The 23,178-nt window shown below is 39.0% G+C and overlaps 1 protein-coding gene across 36 annotated transcripts in view; it reads right to left on the bottom strand.

The window, feature by feature from the left end:
* Map2 (microtubule associated protein 2) overlaps positions 1-23,178 on the bottom strand; it is a 269,697-nt gene that overhangs the window by 136,406 nt on the left and 110,113 nt on the right. For 6 of the 36 annotated variants that reach the window (XM_063237387.1, XM_063237399.1, XM_063237396.1 and 3 more), the window contains exons 1-2: positions 5,206-5,597; positions 4,874-4,935 (exon numbers count right to left, since the gene is read on the bottom strand). The gene's annotated coding sequence lies outside the window, so the exon portion shown is untranslated. Of the gene's footprint in view, positions 1-4,873; positions 4,936-5,008; positions 5,110-5,199; positions 5,599-23,178 lie in introns of those variants that run through there. The other 30 variants (XM_063237401.1, XM_023566867.2, XM_063237407.1 and 27 more) reach the window with 14 other exon arrangements.

Below are 23,178 nucleotides of genomic sequence, written 5' to 3'. Positions count from 1 at the left end.
ACATACACTCCTAGTCGTGATTATGTAAATTTAAATACAATACGATGAAAGAAATTCTGGAGGACAGGAGTGTTACCTTTGTTTTCCATTGCATTGGCTGTGGTCATCTTTCTTTGCATTTGAAAAAATTCTGCCTTCAACTTTTTAAACTTCTATCATTCATTTTGCATCTAGAATGTGTGTGCTGCCAGGAGTTTTTACCCTGGTTTCTCATCATCGTTATTGGTAATGTCACCCACACTCTTGCCCACCCAGCTCCCTTCTCAGTCTTGAATCCACATGCTCTGCAGTGTATAGTGCAGTCCATCTACCCAGCCAGCCACTGAGTACATCTTCTTCTACTTCACATTGCCATGCATTCATTTCCTGTTTATGGGGTGTGTACTATGCCCTGAACAGCCTGAAGGAAACTCAAGCAACAATCAAAATAAAAGAGGGCCTCTTAATTCAAGTAGCACTCAACTTCCTTTGTGTCAGTCATTTTCCTAGTTATCAGATGTCAGACTCACCTTCAAGTCCTTCTGTGTTTCATTCTTCCTGCCAGTAAAGATTTGCTCGAACTCCCCATGTGAACTTCAGCCCAGAAATACCTTTCATATTCGTGACTTTCTTTTTCATGTCCACAGTCAGTACCCTCCTATGATCTTCATTTTTCCCCCTTGGGTTATTCTATTACAGTATCCAAAGTGATGCTTTTTGCAACATACTCTCACTTACAATTCTAATTACTATCACACTGAGCTATAAAATAAATCACCTGAATATAGAGTTTGCTGATAATCACTGCCTGTTCAAAAATACCATTGATAATTTTCTATTAAATAAAATACTTCCTTAACTTGATGCTTGAAGTTTTTTTTTTTTTTAACGTATTAAGTTGAACAGAATAACTGAATGATTCATTCAGTTCAGTTAGGAATTCAGAAAGCCATTTCATATGGTACAGTGGATAGTATTTCCTACCATCCCACCTTTTCCTGTTGAGAGTTCCCTTCAACTGCCCTGTCTTCTGGAGTACAAAGAAGTCAGCCAGTTTGCAGGCTTGCCCATTCCTTCCTCCATTGTTTGGCTAAGGGTGTTTGCTCTTTCATGCATTATTTCCCCTTCAATAGAGCTCCTCTGTTCATCTCTAAATTCCACATAAATAGCTTCCTCTGTAAGGTCCTTTCCTCAGGACTAGTGATACTGCCCTGCAATGAGTCCTTTAAGGAACTGCTCCTGCCTCTCCTCGGGTACCAGCGAGCCTTGTGCTACTTCCTCATCGCACTCTGCTGCACGCAGCTCAACCCGGAAGCACAGCTGTGTGTTCACCTTTACAAGCAGAGGCTCCTGTGCACCTACGTGGAACCGCTAGTGACTCTTCTGAGTTAGTCTCAAGTTGGAACGTGGCATTTTCACACTGTGGAAGACACCGTTGCCTATATATTTGTCTCCTTTGGAAATTTAAACCTTCTCCCATTATTTCAACTTTAAAAAATCTTTACAGGGTGTGGCATTAGTTATGCTATTTAATTATAGAATTCTCTGATGTTCTTATACAAATCACGACGTTCGACAACATGACTCCAGGATAATGTGACAGAAGGTGCTTTATGAATTTATTCATTTTAAAACTTATCAATTTACCTCTAATGTTCCTTCTTAAAAAGAAAGGTTTTGGGGGTCAAGGATTTAGCTCAGTGGTGCAGAGCCTGCATGGCAAGAGTGAGGTCCTGAGTTCAATTCTTGGGACCAGAAATAAATAAATAAATAAAAATTTAAAAAGACTTTCAATACATATATAACCTATACATGTAATTAGCTATGTATGTGGTAATTTACCAGAGTTTGAATATAATAATTATTCATTTTAAATATGCCTTCACATACATAGTCTTTCTCTCTCTCTCTCTCTCTCTCTCTCTCTCTCTATATATATATATATATATATAGTTTTACAAGTTTTACAATACTATTTTAACCTTGCTGCAGTAATGCAAGTAGCATCTGCATAAATTTAATATTAAGAAAATGACTGTATGCCCAAAATTATGCTGAAAAAATCCTGTAGTATTTAGTCATTTACATGAGGGCTTTGGAGTTGGCCTTTGAGTTAACCGCCTAGCAGGAATCTCAGTGAGCTCATCTTAAAATGGTGACCATGCCTACCTCCCAGGATGACAGAGTGAGTTAAATCAGACAACATGAGCTAAGGGCATAGGACATTGTCAAGCAGATAATTAAGACAAAAATATTACAGATTTATAACTAAAAAAATTCACAACAAGATAGATCGGTGTTTTCTAATATGATTCTAGAAGCTTCTTTACAGGTTCTTTTAACTATATAGAATGATAGTGCTCTAATGTAAATGCTTTGTTGTTCATTATGGACTGGTAAGTATGACATTACTTTAATATTAAATAGTATTACAGAAAGGAGAGGAGAGAGAGACAGAGGGACAGAGAGAGACAGGGAGTCCTCCTCCCTGCCGCAGCAAAACCTTGGCTAAAGACATCAAAAGCATAAACAATGCCAAGGCTGGAAGCAGCATTTAGGAAACATCCCTAAGCAAAGCCTGTGCTGCAGTTTGGCACTGTCCCCTCGGTGAGGAAAGTGGAGGAACATTCCAGAAAATCTTTCCATCTCACTCTACATCTAGAAATGCTTTGCAATAAAACCTGGAGAAATGTACAAACATACCTCATTCACTTTTCCACCCCATCCTACTTATTTACTTCTTATAAGCTAAAAATATATAATAAACATTTTGTTTAATTACAGAAAATGCTATTTTACAGTGCAGGATATCATGAAAGGCAAAAACAAACAAAGTAATGGGAGAAAATTCTAAATAATTCACTTATTCATTAAGTAATTAAATAAGAATCTACTGAGCTCCTCCTATTGCCCAACACTATGTACTAAAGCACAAGTGAAAAACAATTAATAAAAGAATTAATTATGATTATTAATTCTGATGAATTGGAGACATAATGATACAAATACCTGACCCTCTTAGAGTTCAGTAGTTCAATTCTGTTTGGGTTTGACTCCCTGGCAGAAGGTGTGGGTAAGCTGGTTTTTATTGCCAGTCTGCCAGCACACTACAGAGGGGTTTCAAAATGGTCCCACAAAATGTAGGCTCCCAGAGCCACGTGGGTAGATCACGTGCTGCTTCTTCAACACCCAAACTGCAACACAGCTCATTTCTACTTGGCAACGTATTGCAGACATTTTTTTCCCGGAAGTTAAATGATAACTTCATCTTTTTCCAATTTGTACAAATACCTTAGAGCTCAAAATGAACACAACAAGTTGTTAAGTGAGTCTGAAGTTTAGGAAACAGACCACAAAATATATGCTGTATGGATTTACAAAAAAAGTACCAAATAGATCCCTTCACCAAACACGAAATGCTTCATTTACATTGAGTGGAACTGAAAAGAATGGTCTCAGGTGCTGTACAATAGCCAGAAGGAGCAGTATTGTTTGGGATTTCATGTATAATTCTACTGAATCATTTCTGAGAAAAATGCAATATAATTTCATCTTTCTCCAGGGCAAGCCTGTTAGAAGGTATTCAGTATCTGAAAGAATACCATTTCCTTCTTGAGACTCTACTGATTTACACTAAGAAATCCATCCTCCTTTTCAAAAATCTTGTGCGATGTTGCCAACACTCGGTAAGATTGTGGACAGTGTCATCTGCCCCTTCCTCTCTGCCACAGTAACTCCCCTTAGAAGCAGGGTTCTTTAGAAACATGGTGGAGTGAATAAATTAAAGTTCTCATTATTACGTATTGCAGAGAAAATCAACCAAGGACAATGCCTTAGTTCCCTTCGGTTGCTACGAATATTCCTTCTCCCCAGGTGCATGCTCTTATGTATTTAGGGGTCAGTTGTTGAGCACTGACCATTTTTAAGTACGTGAAAATAACAAAGCTAAGTTGACTGAATGACACGTTTTGGATAGTCTTGAGGGACAGTGCTACGTGATACCCTGAGAAGGTTGAAACGGTTATTGATCTCCTTCTCAGTGAGGCAGAAAATGTCTTCCATTTTTTAAAAGGCAAATTATACATAAAGGATTTATTCACGTAAACATATGTAGAAGTCTAAGATAATGTTAAAGAATTAAACAAAAGGTTATACCCATAACTGCCCTCCCGAGTCAATATCCATCTTGAAACCGAATTTCAAAATTAATATTTTTTCATGTAAGGCATGAGGCCCAGGATCAATGGATTCAACTGCTTCTGTGCCAAAGATGAAGGATTCATTTCTAAGCTGGCAATTACAAATAAAGCTTTTATAAGTAAAATCAGTTCTTTTAAGAACCGACATCTCAGCCTTTAGGTATATCCATTGTTGAAGACATAACCATCAGGGAAGAAGTTGCAATGTTTTATTTGCAACACCCAACAATACTGAGTCATCCCTGGGTTTTCGTCTCTACTGCTCACTCATTCTGCCCGGAAATGGCAAGCCATTTCATTTACCCATAAAAAAAAATCACTTATTAATAAGAAACCTCTAGATAAAAATCATTCCCTGAAAGATTTCTCTTAAGTTCAAATTTATACATTTTAATATAGGTAAGAATCTTGGACTTAAAAATATTACAATAAATACAATTTGAAAATAAGCCAGACATCTAAATATTCATTAATGATTTTCAATATAGGTACAAGATATAATTTCTCAGGAAATTTCTAATCAAAACAGCCTTGGATATCGCCTTTATCTGCATAGGACGTTGCATATGCTACAGACAATGATCAGTGTAGGCTTATGGATAAAAGACCAACGATAAAGAGATTAACTGAAATAAAAACATTGCAATTTTCCCTGATTTTCTCTCACTTAAACAGCTAAACAAAGCAAGCAGTACCTTTTTAATTTTCTGAATGAGTAGTTTCCAATCAATGCTTCCTCAGAGATAAGCCGAAGAATCTACCGAAACAAAAGACAAAAAAGAAAACATATATACAGATTTGTTAACTAAATATCAAAAAGCGCAACTCACCAGTAAGCAAATGCATTCTTTATATCCAGACAATAAATCTATGCCTTGCTGTCTGTAGTATAAGAAATGCGGTACTTGAATTCTTAGGCTCCATAATAAATTTTAAAGCATCTCACTCTGAGAGCACATAAAGCAAATCCTTTGAAAACTGCATTAGGAATAAAGCAAAATGAAAACGAAAAGCCCCACACCGTTACCAGCGCAGATGCAGCAATCCTGGCTGTCCAGCCTTTGAGAGCCGCCCAGTTCCCCCTCCAGCAGCCTGGTCTGCAGGCTGGCTCTCCGGCTTGCTAGCTCCAGACAGACGCAGTCTGCAAGCCACCAGCTCTGTCTGTGTGTGTCGGGGGGAAAAGGAGGCTGCAAATTAGAAGAAGTCCCCGCAGTGGCGAAAAGGAAAATAAGGCGAGTGGGAGAGGGAGAGAGAGCTCACTACCCTCAGAATTTTCGAGAATGATGACAAGCCACTGGGCTCCGCCATCACTCACTGACGATAGGACGCAGCCCTGGCTTCCGATCTACTGATTTGCCATAGGGGCTCCTGGTACCAAATGCCTGACAGGCATTTTAATTGCCTCCATCCAAGTGTGTCCCCAGGCGTGGAGTCTATACGCCTATGAATGTCATCATCTGGTCTCCTTTGTGTTAATGCCAGGCACGCGTGCACACACACACACACACACACACACACACACACACACAGACACACACACAGAGTGCTTAAATACAGACAATCTTCAGGCGTCTAAGATTAGAAACAAGTTAAGCTACACAAACTGAACAGAAATAAATGACAGTTTTAGGGAATTTTTACTCTTTGCATCAAAGACACTGGAGGCTTTGCATTTTGTCACCGGCAGACAACAACGTTATTTTAAAAACTGTTGCACATGGCTTATTCATATTTGAAATATAAAATGCTTATTTGTATTTCAAATACAAATGAGAAATGCATACCCTAATGTGTATTTTCCTGTAGAACACTCCATCCCCTTTTATATATGCTAAGTATGTACTTGGTAATATTTTCTTTATGTAAGGGTAAGGGCAAAACAACACAACACAACACAAAACATAAATAAGCTTAGGAAACTGGGTTGATATTCCACTGGGCAACCCATTTTATTCTGTTTCCATACAGAAGCAAAAGGAAGTGGCACCCAGCTTGAGTGTTGGGACTTAGTATCTCCCTAAGGGCCCAGGCAAAGAATGAATCTTTGGCATAATCAGTATCCCTTTCATGTCAGTAACTGAAATTAACAGTTGAATGTCCCCGTCTGACAATGCCCCTTCTGTAGGGGAGTTAAGTGTAGAATAATTCCCTGCATGTATCTGGAGAAAAGGGAAGAAGAGAAATGTTAATAAGTAAATTAATTTTTATGGCATAGTTAGTGCTCTGTACCAGTGAATGGAGTAAAATTCGATGCCCACCAAAAGGGCCAGCTGGGAGTGGGAGAGAGAATCACCATGGTTACCGGAAACAGAAAGTAAGAAGAAAATAAGGTGACCAAAGAAGAGAGGGGAAAAGACCACAGCATAGGAAATTCAGAGACAAAGTGATAGGCTTCGTTCTTTTCTTTCTGGAAAGAACTGTCTCTGTCAGTCTTGTATTTTGAATTTGTTAAAATGAATTTCAGGTCAGCAGCTAATTTTGCTTTCATAAATATTCCAATTTGGGTTTTTTGGAGGGGTCTGAGGTCGATCCTGCTTCTCCTTGCTGTACATACACTGGATTGGTGCAGCTCACACAGCTCATTCCACACCCTTTGTTTCTCGGCAGAGGAAGCTGAGGTCCAGGGAGTGTGAACAGTATCATGAATCAGGCCTGGCTCCCTGACTGTCTCCTGCCCGTCCTCTCCAACCAAGGGACTCCTCTCTCTTCTCTCTCATACTCCTTTCAGACAAAACAGATTACAGACACATCCTTTGTCTTTCACTTGTAAACCTTTCATTTGCTAAGGCAATAATCTTCCTCTTTAAAGCACACTGCAATCATCCTGTGAACCAGCTTAGCTTCCTATGGTGCTGGACTGTACTTGAGGTCTGCAAAATCTGGGGTAATTATGTCAACGGCTTTTCTTTCATTTCCAGTGTGGCAATCAGATAAATCGAGCATGATTGCCCTTCTGTAGACCTACCTTGTGGAGCCTGGACTTAATCGTCATATGGGAGGTCCTCCATCAACACTGGTATCATTTTCTATGCAGGTATGAAATTGGACAGTTATATTGAACAACTTTTCCCAAGATTCTTTTTTTCTTTTTTTTTTTTTGTCTTTTTCCTTTTTATCGGTACCAGGGATCGAACTCACGACTGCCTGCTTGCAAGGCGGGCGCTTATGCAGCTGAGCTAAATCCCCAGCCCCTCCCAAAATTCTTCCAGACACAGACATTGAAGCTGCTGAAAGCCCAGTCAAAATTGGGGGTGAGGTGGAGAAAGAGAGACAGAGGCAAAGAGACAGAAAGACAGACAGAAAGAGAAAGAGAGAGACAGAGAGACAGAGAGACAGAGACAGAGACAGAGAGAAATTGAGAGATTCAAAAACAACCACATGAGGGCGCAATATTTACTAACATTATTTGAACCACTCCATAAAAGCAGTGGCTAGTTTTCTATTGTTTCTAGTTTCTTTCCTGAGTCAATCTTAAAGTATATAATTAGAGTTCACAAGATCCTGGGTTAAATCCCCAGCACCAAAACAAAGATAAACTAAAAAAAGAAAAAACCTCCTTTCCCCCTAATATTCAGTTCCTGACATTGATTTTACGTTAATCCATTTGCAGGTAGAGTGATGTTTTTAAAAAAGTTTTCCTATAATACAGTGGCTATTGCCTTCACCATCTTCTTTTCGCACCTCAGCTAAAAGATGAAAAAAATCACACTAAACATGCATGATTACCCCTGGCAATAATGACAAGAGAGTTCATGATTTAGTGAATGCTACAAACAGGTTAGGATTCCTCCCTACAAAATGTATCCTTTAAAATATGATCTCCATAAATAGCTGTTTTTCTTCAGTGATTCTGGACAATAAGCTGACTTCTCACAGATAATGTTTCATTTTCATCTATTGTCTGTTCAGTTGTGAACACAGCAAGTGACGCCTAACATTCACTCCTGAAAGTCATTTAGTCCTGAGGGGCACCTGGACTAAAGTCATTTAGTCCTGAGGGTCCATACATACAAATGAACTGGTATATTCTCATTTTAAAAATCTGTTTCCATCACAAAAGTAAGCACTGCATAATTCTTGCCTTCAAGTCCATCTGAGTCTAAAAACAAAAGATGACAAATAATTCACAAATAATCCAGAGACTTCTGTGACGGGTTTTTCCTGTCTGGGCGCTGTCACTGTGCTGCCTTCCCAGTTCAGATCTGGCTTTGTCGCCCTGCAGTTTCATGGAGCCGCTTGTGATGGGACGCACGTGCAGGGAGCATCGTTTCCTGTTCAGGGAACTCCAAGGCCAGGAGAAGGAGCACAGGAGTAACAAGACAGGCAACTTATCCCTTCCCTCCTGGGAGCACTGGCCTCGCAACCAGACAGCCCATCACGTCCTGCTCCACTTTCTCTCTTTTCTTATCTTTCTCAGTTTTTTTTTTGTATTTTTGAGAACTGGTTTCACTATATGGTTCAGGCTGGCCTTGAACTCACTTGGTAGCCCAGGCTGGCCTTGAACTTGTGGCAATCCTCCTGCCTCAGCCGCCCAAGTACTGGGATTACAGGCTTCATTTTTCCTTTTACCATAGCACTGAACACACCATAAATTATCTTTTTAATTATGTCTACTATGTACTACCTGCTTCTTTCTGTTAGTTCCACAAGAGGAGTTTGGGGCACTAATATATTCAACCCCCTGAAAACAGTACCTCAAACATTCTGGTAACTCGAAAATATTTTTAAAATGAGTGAACATGAAAATGGCATTAGTGGATGAATTGGAGCATAAGAAAAGCTTCTGTATTCCATACCGATCTTCCTATTTTATACATTAAGTCTTCTGTAGGAACATTGTCCTTTATTTGTACCATAAACCACACTGCCACAGAATCAATATTTTCTTAATAATTTCCACTGTTGAATAAAAATAAAATAAAATAAAATAAAAACTTATTTAAAATTGGAATTATTCTCCTGCTTTCCTTAAAACCTGCAAAGTACCTACCATGGGGTTTCAGCTCTTGAATACTGAGAAGGGCTTGTTGGCCTGCTGGTGGAGGTAAAATATGCTAATTTGTAATTTTAGATATTAAAAATAGATTTAGAATAATCAACTACTGCTGCATCAGAGTAGAAATACTCTGGAATTGCTTTCATAAAATTTGATTATTACTACTATCATATATACTTGAAAATTAATAGAAATAATTACACTTTCATTCAGTACACTTGAGTTTGAGCTATTCTAATATAACGAGATACAAGTGCTTTACAAAATTAGTACACACCCAAATTGACCAAACATTGTTTTGCCTTATTTAACACAGATATTTTCTCCTCCGACAAAGTCAGTCCACAAAAGAATACTGAAGTGTAAAAGAGAAAAAAAGAAATACACAGAAAGAAAGTCATAATTAGCAGTCATAATTACATGAAATGCTGGATTTATATGACTTTTTAGCTATGAAATGGTAATTGCATAAAGTTCAACCTAATACCTAAATAGTAGCTATAAAAGACTGGAGAGTTGAATAGAACAAGTTTCACAAACAACCCCTCCAGCGGCCATGGCATATAGATAGCTTTCCACGTCAGGGCCTAACCCCGGGACTTGCTTACTCTGTGCAAATGCTCTGCTAGTACTGAGCCGCACCTCCAGCCTTGACGGTAGCATCACCCACAGGAGCTGAGACAGGTTGTAAACCATTCTTGATGAATGGATTCCAACCCCAAAAAAGAATGAGACCTTGCTTTGTGCCACAAGAGGGACAAACCTGGGGGGGGGGGCATTATGTTTGCTGCATTAGGCACAAAAAGAAAAATATTGCTTGATCTTTTAAAAATGAAATATACAGAGATAAAGAAAAATCTACTGGTGACAGAGTGGGCGTGGGCAGGTGGATGGTAGTAGGTCAGAGGATACAAAGCATCAAAGACCCAGGAGGAACAAGTTTGGAGGCTGCAGGTGCAATGTGAAGGCTACAGTAACACAGTCACACAGCAAAAGTCACATCGTAGCCCGTAGCAGTGTGCATTATGATTTGTGACACAAAAATAATATTAATTGCAGCTATGGTAAACCTGTGTAACAGAAAATTCTTCGGCAATAAAAAAATGACATTTAGACAGATGTACAACATGAATGAGTCTCAGAGACGTTACAGTAAGTCAAAAGAAGGCCATTATGAAAGGCCGTATACTGGGCAATTTCATTTATATGAAATGCCTAACCCAGTCAAGAAAATAGAGACACAAAGTGTACTGGTGGCTGCAGAGGCTGGGCAGGAAATAACAAAGCGGGCCTGGGGTTTCTTTAGTGGGTATGGGTTTTTTCGGGGGGAGTGATAATTGGGTTCCAAAATTAGATAATGAGTGTTGCTTAACTATGACTGTACTAAAGTTCATTGAATTGTACACTTTAAAAGGATGAATTTAGGTCATGTGAATACACACCAACCCATGGAATTCCATAGTCCCTACTTACAATTTGACCTCTTCAAACTCAGTCTACTGTGCCTTCAAGATCATCACAAATTATTAGAAGCATAGCTCCAAAAGCGGTTGATTTATTTTGAAGGCAATGAAGCTTTTTGTTTTATTTGAGGATCAGAAAATAAATTCTTAAAAGAAGGTTTCTTACAGTAGTAGGTCTTAGATCTCAATTAAAACATCAATTTTAAAAATAGCAGAATGGATTACCATGGTGACATTAATGAAAGACACATGCTATAAAGGTGTCTGTGATGACGGTCTGGTTGGGAATTAAAAGGCAATCACTAAACACAAAACAAATTTACGTAATCTCTCACACAGTTTTCTCAACAATTACCATCAATAAAGTTTAGCTACCAATTACAAAGAATGAAATAATCAATAAAAAAATTGAGCAACTTGTGTAAAGGACTCTGGCAGCTGCTGACAGACAAATTTATTACTGAAGTCTAAAAATTTTACCCCTAAAGTACAATCCTCAATCACTCACCTCCTGCCCCTAGTTCAATTTCTTTGATTGGAGGTAGACTACATTAACTCTTAATAACTTACTGGGAATTCAATCTTTAGTTTATTTTTACTAGCATCTTGCCCTTGAACATAATTATTTACTTGTTTAAAGTTGGAAAATACATTGATAAAACCCAGGCTTGAAATCCTTTATTTTACCTTCCTCTTACACAAAGGCCAAGTAGCAAATATGTTAAACCAAAATATTCAGTATCTCTATGGAACTTAGATGAAGAACAAATCAGAAATAGAGTGTTTACAAAGATGCACAGAGCAAGTTGACATATGGATCACTCACCAGTAGTCACTGGACATCTTTACTGTGATTTTGATTAGATTTGGCTTGCAATGGGAAAGACAACTCTCAGAAAATTCATCCTTCACTGGAAACTTTTGCACAGTCATTTTAAAAATAATATACATGTTTTTCTTTATGTCCACAGTGCTTTTGTTTCACTTACCAAAGACAAACCAAAGGACAATGAAAATGGAGAGACAGAGAGGAGAGGGTTTCCTCGTCAGCTCCCCAAGTCTGACTGCGGGGTAGTGAAAGAGTTAGCTTCAAAGCAGATTAAGTGGTTGAACCTGCAGCTCTTTTCTTCTCACATACTCTCCCTAAAATAAGCTAAACTAAACTTTTCAGAAAGTCCTTTTTAAAGAAATCACATGAACTGTAATAATGAGAAATAATTGTTACTTCCATCCATCAAGACATCGTTTCATTATACTTTAAAGTGCTGTTGGGGATAAAATGCTCCTCAGTGGATTGAAAAGAAAACTACAATTGTAGACCAAGGGGGCTTTCACACTGCTGGTGGGAGTGGACATTAATGCAACCACTCGGAAAACTGGCCACATCCAGTAAAGCTAACCATGTGGCCACCCTAGCCCCATCCAGCAGTCCTGTCTCAGGGTAGATAAAAACACAAGAGGAATGAGTACATATGACAACCTAAACACACTTACAAACACGTCCTTAGTGGTCTTATTCCTAATAGCACAGCTCTGCAGACCACCAAAGTCAACAGAATGTACTATTATGTATTCTAGTGATGGATTACTGCAAATACACGTCCAAAATGAAAAGCTTACTACAACTTGCCACTACATCAATGAATCTCGCAGGCATAATCACGAGTGGAAGACGCTGGAAACAAAAGAGGAAATATTGTATGATTCCACTTGTATAAAGCTCAAGAACGAATCAAACTAATACTTAAAAGTCAAAATATCATCGACCTCTGTGGTGAGCAGGACAAGGGTGGCTTGTACTGACCAGAATGCTAAGGTCTGCCTCCCCGGGCAGCAGTGGCACAGGGTGGAAGGAAAGAATAAAGATACGTGCCCTCTGCGAGGCCGTACTCAGTGATTACAACCACAATAGACAGACTGGCTTAGAAACTCTGTTTACCATACATTTTAGACGCTGTTGGGAGTATTATGCAAAAGAGTTCTGCTATCACCAGATATTCTGCAAATATGCCATGACTTCATCAATGAAATCTATATGATGACTATGTGTGTGTTAAATAAATAGTTGTAAGGGTATGATTTCTCGAGGAGGTAGAATGCATTTTACATAGGTCTTACTAAGTAAATGGTAACAGTGAGTAAAAATAAAAACAAACAAAATGTATATTTTAGAAACATTTCAACTAGTAAAAATACTTGTAGCAATTTTTATTGAACTGTACTGTCAGGACAAACTAATGGGCACTGAAGATGCTTCTTTCTGTTTTGTGGTAGCGGGTGAGATGGGGGCTTGCTAAATTGTTCAGGCTGGTCTTGAACTCGCTATGTAGCCCAGGCTGGTTTCAAACTTGAGATCTTCCTACCTCAGCCTCCTAAGTGCTAGGACTGCAGGCATGTGCAGTCACACTTGACTAAAACGTTTTCAATTCATTCCTTTGCCAAAATCCCTTGCCCATCAATGCCCTCCATCCTTACTAGTTTATTTCAGGATTCATCTTCCTTTCCAATCCAAGCTTATACTTCCTCCCTGATCTATTTAAAGTTCTGAATCTTTCAAGATGGGTTTCAAAACTTTCACAGCACATAATGCCACCCAAGCGCTTTCCTTTCTCAGACTCATACATACATTAAAAATACTGTACAGATATTATATATGGCCTTGGGATGATTTTCAATAATTTAGATCCATTTGTTTAGTCTACTATTGATTAATACAATAGATATAATTCTGATACAGTGTAAATAGTGAAGTATCTTCTCTCAGTACTTTATTTTCTTCAACAATTCTGAGAGTTATATATCTGTAGGTTATTATTGAGGAAACAGGCCCAATCAGGTTTACTAAAGTGCTCAAGGACACATAGCTGATAAGTAGTAAAGAAATTGAATCCCTAGGCTTCTGAGCCAATAAGTTTGTAACTCAGCCTAACTTACGAGATATCAGAGAAGGAAGAGATAAATTAAACATAAAACTAAGAATTTTCCACTTATACTTACAAGGTATCAAAAGTGGAAGGGAAAAATTAAACACAGAATTAAGAATTTTTCATTTTAAAATAGGCCACATATTATGTGTATACATAGGCTGTGCATAAAAGATAGGGCTAGAAATATCAATTTTTTTACTTTCAACAATAAATTCAGATTTAAGCAGTATACCTGTGAACATGGCATTCCTGCAGCTGGGGAAGACAGCATAGTTTTATTTTCAATATTTCTAGTGTAATTGTGATAGAGAAAAGACAGTAAGAAACATGCTCAGCTCTTTCAAAGAATGTCACTTGATAATCTGGATTTAACTAAGTTTGTTTTTAAACATCTTGTTCAAATTAATCTGTACTTTTGAAATGTAGAAAATAATATGTCATAATAATCTCTGCCCTCATATCACTATATCAAGTTAAAAATCATCAGATAACATGAATCTTAAATCTCACATCAGAAAACACTGTATCAATGTTATGCTACGTAATCCATGTATTACATAACTTAAAATTTTTTATCATTAGATTTGAGGTATGGAATACTTTCCTTCTAAATATCTCTGACCTCTCCATCAAGTTTTACATCCCATATTACCTGCTCCAAAAGAATTCATTTGACCTTAATAACACAAAGCGTAATTTCCACTCCTGATTTCCTCTGTCATTCATTGCTTAATGCTTTTCACTAGCATACTACACAATTTATTCATTTTGCTTATGACTTAGTCTCTACCTCTCCTCTTGAAAACTCCAAGGAGACAAATCCTTTTCCTGTTTTGTTTCACGTTAAGGTGCACAGAACTGGGTCTGATATCTCACTGATATACAGTAGACATTCAATAAAATGACTGAAATTTAAAAAATTAAAGTCATATAAAAAGCATAGCTTTCCCGCCAAATCATCTTAAATCTGAGCTCGGTTCAGAATTCACAAGACAGAACACATGGTACAAGAATTTCTTTTCATTTCGGTCTTGGATAATAATTTAAATTTACGAAGTTTTAGGCTTTCCATCTTTGGTACAGTTATGGTACCTTTACATTTCTAGCTTCAGGTCTTTGAAGATATTTATCTATTTTTATAAAAAATTGTCTAGCGATTTTTCTTATCTACTTGTGAATCCTTAGTCATAACTTGCAAATTTACTTCTGTCTTCGCAGTCACCTAAACGTTGATATGAACTGGTTTCCTTCATTACTGGAGACACGACCAGTATACAGGCAAACCATATGTGAAAGAAAAACAGACAAACCATCAAGGCAGACTAGTGCAGAAAATTTTTTACTGGACAAAATTTTCATTTAGTACTCAGGCAAGTGCAGCCTTCTTTATTAGTCCTGAATTCTGGGCTGGTCCTCCCAGGTGCAGGAAATGAAGCCACATCTGATCAAATTCTCCGCAAGTGGGGCTGTCCCAATGCAATGCAATGCAAGATGGAGTGATTGAACACGCTCAGATTCTACAAAACCAAATGCTACACAGCATGGCACTGCCTCTGAATCCCTGACTGCCTGTTGAAAACTGCTAAGCAGAAGTATTTCATTGCTTCCTAAGCTTTGAAAATGAATTTCCCTCCACATTCTCAAATCTTATTACTCCTTCAGTTTCCAGCAACACAGAATGGAAGAGTGAGCAGTCACACAGTACTGCAGAGGTCAGCGAGCCTCGGTCACAGAATGAAGGTGTCTTTAACTTTCCCATTCCTGGGTGACCCTGAGGCTTCCTGTCAGAGGTCCCACTGAGTTTTCTTCCATGTCTAGCATTTTTGCTTGAAACTGAAAGGCACCTGTCGTGAAGGCTTGGTCAGTGCCATGCCACACGTAGCAAGCTTTCTGAAAATGTAGATATTAATTTATTCCATTAGAAGCTGCAATCTGCATTCCAAAAACGTAAGAAGCTCCTACTCCTCACGGTTGAAGAGGTAAGGTACAAGGTAATGGCTATTATGAATTGCACAGGTAGTTTTGCTTTTTGTGGTCCTAGAAACAAAAGCCAGGGGCTACAGCACCAGTTCTCTCCTCTACTATTACCATTTTGTTTTTGAACTGCCTTCCAAGTAGCCCAGGGTGGCCTAGAATGCAATCTTTCTCTTTAGCCTCCGGAGAAGCCGAGGGTAGAGACCAGTGCCCACCATACCTGGCTACATATGTAATCTGTTAGTTCCAATTTTTTCTCCTCCTCCAGTCCTTCCTTGTACCAGGGTTCCACTAGAGATCAAGACAGAATTAATTGCTACACAAGTAGTTGTTGATATTTTAAATAAAGCAGAACTCCAACACCCTTCTAAGACATTCAGTGGTACATCTAAATGTGTACTAATGACTCAACTTGTCATATTTATTAAAATCAAAGTATAGATGGAAAGAATCAAATTCCTCATGTGAGAAAACAGAGGACCTTTGAGGACACTTGGGATTACTCTTTCCATTAAGGTTCCACGTTTCACTCTAAGTTACAAAGAATTTCAGGTTAAAGAAAACCCTATTGACCTTCAAATTTAAAAAAATCACATATGATCAATGTCTACACATGAATGTTCCCTCTTAACATTATCATTAAATTGCTTGGAAAGGCTCAATATGTGAATTTACATTTTATTATGCTATCATTTCTGTTGCTTTATGACTTTTTTATCTTGTTTGTAATAGCAAAAATTTAACAGAAGCAATAGTATGTTTTATTTACTACTTTTAAAAAACCTCAAAGTTTTTTCCTAGGTATTATCATCTACTTTGAATTATATTTAACATAAAGTGCAGAAATAATATAAGCGGCTGGGCTAATGAATCTATTTGGAAAACTTCTCCATGCCCAGAGCACTCCCCTTTTTTTCCTTAAATTGTCCTATTCTTATACTTTGTTCCCACCATCTTTGCTTTATTAATCTTTTCCAACTCTTTCTTCTTTCCATACCAACATTGTGAGGAACTGTGCAAAAAAAATCAGGCAAGTACTAAAGAGACCATTCACACAAGTTTCTTCTCCACGGTCACTGGCTGCATGTGAGTGGAGGACCTAATCTGTAAGTTTTACATCATTTTCTCATTCTCTAATAACTGATAGTTATTTTTACAGCGCAAATAACAAACAATGTTGATTTGATTGGTAGAGGCTAATAGAAAAAAATGGAAGGAGAAGTCAGTAGGAAGGCGGTCACCGTGCACAGCACTTTTTTCATTTTTAATCCAATAGAGTTAAAAAAGAAAGAAGCAAACGCCCAGCTCATGGATATTTTCTACTGCCACACATGGGAATAAATCTGTGACATCCTGGAAAAAAGCCAGAGAGGACTCAGTGGCAGGTTTTTCTAGAAGGCAAGGGCTTCTCATAATCCTTTTATAATTTCTTACTATAATCTGGAGTCACTGAATAAAGTATATGACTCACTGATTGGTTGGTGAGGGAAGAGGGCCTGGAGCGTGTGTGAAGAAACTCACAAAGAATGCAGTCAGGGAAATGCTTGAGACATTGATGCCCGTGACACTCAGGTCAAAGCCAAGTGTGATGAAAGACAAATGTACTTTATGACAGAGAAAAATAAGAAGGGGGGGGTGCATTATGAAGATGATAAAACAACATAGAAAACGCCAGGCACAACATCTGACTAAAGGAAGTCAATAAAAAACGATGTGTGTTCGCAGAGCTGAGATGCCCAAAAGACAACGCAGAGATAATGGAGATTCTAGAGATGCGCTGGAGATGCAAGAGCTTTGGGAACCAGCAGGGTTTCACTCCACACCCCTGAGCCTGTCTGGCAGGTGAAGCGGGCTGAGGCCCTTGAAAGCTCTTACTGAGAGGCTGGCATTACTGAGTACCTAGCTGCATCTGAATGAGAGGGGTTTTAAACAGGGACACTGTTCCAAGGAAACCTTGAGTTTCTCATGCGCTCCACGACAGCCTTACAGCATGCACAGCATCATTGTCCACCAAACACCTGCAGAAGTCAACCCTGCTCCAGGATGTGCTGCACACTGCCAGTCCTTGACAGCGAACATCTTGATCTGGACACTGACCCTGTGCCCAGGACTCACAGGTATTGATGATATGCAAATGAGCTTGGCTCAGTCTCATCAATAGCATGAGTAAATGCATCCTTTCCCTAGGATTATCTTGGAAGGTCACCCTCAATATGCCTATGGTGTTGAGGTGCAGTTAGCAGGTGCTGAGTAAAAGACAGACAAAAAGTATGTCACCATCATCGCTAGGCTGGATATGTTCTTTATGTTAAATGCTCAGTTGCATATATAAAAATAACCTTGCTTGGAATAATTTTCTTTTCAGATGTCTGTACACCAGACAAGAGATTCAAAATGACAGCATTTGGATCCGGAGACTCTGATACTAACACCACACATAGATAGAGAACAAGAAAAAAATCTTTACTTTGACTTTTGAGTTGAGTGCATATTTCATTGCAAAATGGTGTCTTCTGAAAAGAAAAACATGTTTTGCAGTAGTGAGTATGAACTTGTGATTTTCTATGATTCGTCCTAATAACATCTGTTAGTTAAAAAAAGAGCTTATGGCTCCAGAGAGGAAGATCACACAATTGTATGTCAAATGTGAGAAAAAGAGAAACAACTTTGGATGGTCTACCTGATTTTTTTTTAAAATTATAAACCATGGCTAGAAAAAGCTAATCAAAAGCAAGCCAGACATAACCCATTGCATATTACTTAAAGACATTTTCCACTGACTTTGTTATTCTTCCTCATGTGTGTTATACAGTCAGCGGGAAACACCGTCAATGAGTGTATAAAGTTCAGATTTGGCAGTGAGAGTATTCATGAGTATGGATCACAAGTGAACGGGCTAAGCAGACAGACTGCAGGAAGGCAGAGCTGAACTCAGCCGGGATGCTCATGGCAGGGGCCTGGACAAGTCCAGTGTGGCAGGCAGAGCTCCAGTGTTCTGTGCATTCTCCAGAAACTCTGAACCCACGGCACAGAGGACCATGCTGGAAGGCACAAACAGAATGGCCTCTCTACCAAGGGCAGAGGGACAGCAAGCACACTGCAGTGAGGCCATGTGGGAAGAGGGAGGGAGAGGTTGGCGGTAGATGCAAACTTGCTGCTGTAACATGAAGCAAGAAAAAGGACTTCCCTGGTCTGCGGATTGTAGACTGCAAACATGAGTATAAGGAGAGCTCTTGAGCCCATAGAAAGGCTGGGAAGTCAGAGACTGCCATCGCTCCCCAGCACCATCCCCTGGGCAGAGGCAGCGACACGGGAGACCACAGCTGTGCCCCAGGTGTACTCTTCCATCCCACAGAACAGCTGTGTTAAACGCAGCTTCTGGGCCTCACCTCTATGTGCTTCAACTCAGAAGTGCAGAGGTGACCAGTGCGTCTGCTTTGCAGATTTAACCAGCCCAGGTGACTCAGGTGCCATCAGTTCTTGGAACACAGTTTACAAAACAGAAACACTGGGATTAATCTTTTCTTTGCCAGTCAGAAAGGCATTTGTCTCTTGTGCCAGTGAAACCAACAAGGGGTTTCAAAATGTGGGGTGAAGGGTCAGATTGCAGGAGAATATACTTGTGCAAAGAATAAAATACAGTAATTTACAGGAGAGAAAAATATAATTACATCAATATATAACCTAAGGTTATTAAAATTAGAATTTAATTTTAAAGGACATGACATTTCATAAGTTCCCCATATTTTCCATTCATTCTTCTTTTTTATTACCTCATTGTTATCAGATACAATCAGCAATAAAAGGTAAAATCTATAAAAAATGCCCTAATCAAAGACATTTTCAGATTACCTGACCTTCATTTCACACTATTAAGAAACAAATGAATATACAAAGAATTCCAAGATTGTATTTATGACATACACTTTAAGCAGAACCTAGGAATATTGCTCATAAATCATAAGGTTGTTTTCACCATTCTTGTTATATTTCTATCACTTAATGCAAGTTCTGTGCTTGCTGCTTGTGGATGGAGAGTCACAGTCCAGTGTACAGGTACCTTTGTGATTTATGTGCTGCAGGTAAAAGGGGAAAATTCTATTTCACTCTTTTAAATTACAAAATGCTGAGTAGTGTTAAGTGGAGGCTTGGACACTAAGACTAATTCCAAAACATAATATTGCAAAACACTTACGTATTCACATTTGTTTTGCAGTTAAAGCGCTTTTTCTATAAGACATCTTTAGTCGACTACTAAGTAAAATTATTTTAGATGTTTTGAAATAGTTTTTATTTGGAAAATTCATTTTAGTTTTGTTAATTTGGGGACACCTCCTCATTCTTCATGACTCTGAAATGGAAGGAATCCCTTAGTTTTCTTAAGTTTCTATTCCACTGTATCTTGCAGTGTGATATTTAACTGTGCCAAGATTGCTGCAGACAATGGTCTGTCTAATCTACTAGAGTAAATCACTTAAGTGAGCATCACATTATATTCCTATATCTCTAGCACCTAGAAGAGGGCCTGGCCACAGATTTTCCCAGAGTCTTGAGTTAGTTAATCTGCTTAACACTGAGAACTGCATAAGTCTTAAAAATATCATACCTTTTGGAGGCAAGTTAAACAAATAACAAACTAAAATTGGAAAATACATTTTGAACACGTGGTAGCATTTGATCCATTTGTTAATTGGGTTATTTTTAAACTTTCAAAAATTGACAAGAGGTGCTAATGTTTTATTAGCATCTCTTTAGACCTAGGTATGAATTAACTCTATGAGCTTGCAGAATGCTTAGTACTTACTTATACCATATGATATTGTAGAGGTCAGGTTAATTTCCCACAGGGTCAACTTCCAGCAAATTGAAGAACCTTGTGACCTAGACCATGGGACCTGAGCTTCTCTAGGAGTCCAGGTTTGTCCGCATGTGCAGTGAGCCTGTGGGAATAGTCCCTCTGTTCAGTGTTGGCAATAGAGAAATTCCAGAAACAGCTCAAAGAGGGCTCTGCCCAGCTCCATCACCTTCCCTGCCTGAGCCAACTGGCGGCACACATTCCGGCTTTTGACACCCCCTCATCCGAATCCCGTCAGAAACCAAAACACAGGCAAGGAAGGTGCATTCTGACACAGATCAGGCAGTCGCAAGCCCTTTGATCTTTCCCACTGGCCTCTCTGGCTCTGTATGAAAGAAAACTTGTAAACCCTGGGGCTGTGTGTGCATCTCTCCTAATCTAGCCCCATCCCTACTTTGCCTCCCAAGGGCAAAAGAAATGGTCTTGGCACAGTTAAAAGAAAAGAACTTCTGTTTCCTGGACACCTGGGCTGCTTTGCTTTTTCTCCTCTACAATTAATAAGATTCTAAGCAACATCTGTTTGTCCCTTTCTGTCCCTGGTCCAATTTAGTATAATCTATAGCCATGGGGGAGTAAGCTTTAATTAGAGAGTGTAGCAGTGTCACAGCGCAAGCAGGAAAGCCTGGAAATTAAAACAAATGCTATTTAGAGCACACATTAAAAATGCAATAGAAAACAGGTATGTTTTGTATTTGTACTAAAGTCACACTAAGCAAAACTCACAAAAAGCCGTTTGCTGACAGGGAACCCAAAAATGTCTAGCAGTTAGGGTAGAGCAGGTGGCTCTGGGATCCACACAAGGATTGGCAGGGTGAGACTTTGGATAGGTCTGGTGGATCAATTGGGATGTGCAGCCGTGGGGCCTCAATCGGTTCCTCGCCTTTGCTCCCTGGCTCTGTCCCTCGGTTCGGCTTCCAGTACTGAGCTATGAGCTAAGCAGCTTTGTTCCCTCAGACACTTTGCTTCGGAGCCAACAGACCAAGGACTGAAGCCCCTGCAGTGACTCCAGGAAAGAGCTTGAGGTATGAGGTGCTGGGTCCAGCAAGGGGAAGGTCTGCTATTGCAATGTCACGACAAAAATCTCTTAAATTTGATAGAAGTGTTATACTCACTATGGAAAATAACAGCAATGACATATTCACAAGTTTTTAAACTTTGAAATTCTCAGAATTATTTTTCTTAAAACCTAGTAAGTAAATGTAAGAAAGGTGAATGGAAAAAACTGCACATTTGTTTTGTTATTTTTCAGTTAAATGTTTCATTTTTAAAAAAGATAATCTACCTAACAGACAAAATATTTTATTGTTTCTTTGATGGTATTTAATAACAAAGCAATTTAAGGAAGGGGTTCTGTTTACTCTCCTATAGTCATGCGACAAGGACTCACACTGAACTGCACAATGCCTGTGTATTTATCTCTGCTACCCTTACACATGTCCTGCGTCTCCTACTTACTCTCGAACCCACAGACAGAGTCATGTTGATGTTGCTATTTTGCATTGCTCCAAACAGCAGATGACACTAGTACCAATCATGACGGTACAGTGGTACAGTGCTTTATACCTTACTCAGGACTCACAATCACCACTTCATTTTGTTCTAAAAGCACTGGTGGCCTGGTCTTGGGTTTCTAAATAACCCCTTCATCTCTAAAAGGAACCAGAAGTCCTTAAGAAAAAATTGCCTGAGCCCCAGGTTTGGGACAGGGAATGTACAAAGAGTCCCTGGACATTCTGTTGTGCCAGAAAGCCGGGAAGCACTGAGAACAAACGAGTGTGGCCCAAAGGACCCCGCTGCTGTCTTGGAGGGGTTCCCAGAGTCTGAGCCCGAGACAGTCTGCTTATAAATACACTAATGGCTGTGTTAAGACTATTAGACACAAAACAAAAAAGAATACTGGTGTTTATTGTGGAACTCTAACATGGTGAAGGTCGGAGACCTTAGAAACAGAAGGATGGCAAAGAAAGTCTTTAGAATGCTAGTTGACAAAATACAATAATAACCTTTTAAAATCACCACTGCATCCCCCAATACAGCAATGCAATCAGTGAGAATCATCAATGTATATGCTGTAACTACTTGGTTCAAGATGGTAGGAAACAAGACACTCCCACAACCTAGTGTTACCCACAGATTCTTTCTCCATTGCAGATCTAGAAAGTTACTGAGCCAGCTAATCTTCACTGTCAACTAGACTGGCTTAAGGGACTCCTGGAGAGGTCACATGGCTGCCAGATTCATCTGTGGACTAACAGTAGATTATTTGTAGCTCAATGTGCTATTGGGAAGTGGGGTTCAGGTAGAGAACAGTTGCACCCCTGGACACATGACCCTGGAGGCCACTCTGGCACTTTCCCTGTGCTCCGCTTCCTGGCCCACATGAAGTGAGGAGCCTTGTTCCAACCATGCTCTGCCATGATGTTCCTGCTGTGGAGTCAGCTGACCATGAACTAAACCTTTAAAACCATGAGCATCCTCTCTTAACTAAGAGCGGAAGGGAAGGCATTTGTCACAACAATGGGAAAACTGGTCAGTACAGCTGATGGAAAATCTTCAATATCATCTATATATTCAAAATATATATTATGAACCCAATGTTGAGGAAGCAACTAGAAAGTTCCATAACTTGGTTTATTCTATGAAATACCTGGCCTGGAATTTCTGAGAACACTAATGTCAAACAGAAAAAGAGAAGAACTCTCTGTTAAAGGAGAGTAAATAAACATAAATTAAAAAAAACAAGGAATATTTTGGGAGATGATTAGAAAAATTAGTAAGTATATAT

This window comes from Cavia porcellus, unplaced genomic scaffold (genome assembly GCF_034190915.1).
Source record: "Cavia porcellus strain 051 isolate PalLab524CR breed Dunkin Hartley unplaced genomic scaffold, mCavPor4.1 scaffold_26, whole genome shotgun sequence".
NCBI classification, from domain to species: Eukaryota; Metazoa; Chordata; class Mammalia; order Rodentia; family Caviidae; genus Cavia; species Cavia porcellus.
The sequence above is the reverse complement of the archived record's forward strand: the minus strand, read 5'-3'. Positions and strand labels throughout refer to the sequence as shown.